Genomic DNA, 1,173 nt, shown 5'->3' on the forward strand with positions numbered 1-1,173 from the left:
AGACAAATTTAATTTTGTTCACAAATTCAGGGTAAATATCAATTGCTTTATGGTAAGTTGTCACGCCCCACCTCATCCAGCAAGGATGATGCGCACTGACGCGACCACAGGAGCTCTTCTCACTGCAGTTTATTCCAGGACTTTATTCACTTTCTCTCTCTCCTCTCTCCCCGGGCAAACTTGTCCCAGCCCTTAAAAAGGCATGGGCTACTAGCCCTGGATTGCCAGGTGGGCACTGCCCATAGGCCCACGCATATGCAAGCAGCTGATGATCATTGCGTGATAATAGCGTAAGTCAGGTCTTAGTCATAATTAGGAGCTGGTTATCAGGTGTGGCTTCACGCAGCTCACTACAGTAAGTCAATTTAAAAATAGTTATTGAGACTCAGGACACTGCTTGATGACAGAGCATTTATCTCGTACATCCAGGCCCAGGTTTCGATACCCAGGATTTTGAAAAACCAAAATTGAAAAGCCCCCAATGAAACAAACTGAAGAGAGAAGGGAAAAGATGGAAATTTTCACAACAAACACAAGCAAAGAATTTTTGTCAAATATTTATCACTAGATACTGAATACTCAAGCACACACATTTTTCTTTTAAATTATAATTTGGAATGTATCTTCACTGGAATCATAATCAATAAAGTTCCACATAGTTTTGGAAACTTTGTTCTATATCTTGTGTGTGCATGTATACAATGAAATATGATCATATTCATTCCTCATTTTCCCCCTCCAGCTTCCTCTGTATTTCTACTTGTTCTATGTTATCATCATTTTCTGCTGGGTTGGTAGTAAAACTCCATAAAAGAGATTATTTTTAAAATAACTACTACATTCAAACCTGTCTTAATACACTTGACAACATCATGTCTCAACATGATCACTAGAATTTCTTCCTAACAGCCCAGGGTTTTACCTGTGCATTCTAGCACTGGCCTCTCACCACAGGCGGAAGTGCGATTTTGTAAAGCTTCATAGCAGATAACATTTCTCCTGGGCTCAAATTGCTATCCTGGATCTCAGGGTTCAGAGTAAATCATGTGTAGGGCCCTGGTCTCCTGGGGTGCATTCTCGGGGACAGTTTATGATCAGCTAATTAAGCTTCCTGTGTGTTTCTATGCTCTCCCTGCCCCCGCCTGATGGTTAGCTGCAGGGCATTTACTCCAT

Source organism: Microtus ochrogaster, unplaced genomic scaffold (genome assembly GCF_000317375.1).
Source record: "Microtus ochrogaster isolate Prairie Vole_2 unplaced genomic scaffold, MicOch1.0 UNK35, whole genome shotgun sequence".
NCBI lineage: Eukaryota > Metazoa > Chordata > Mammalia > Rodentia > Cricetidae > Microtus > Microtus ochrogaster.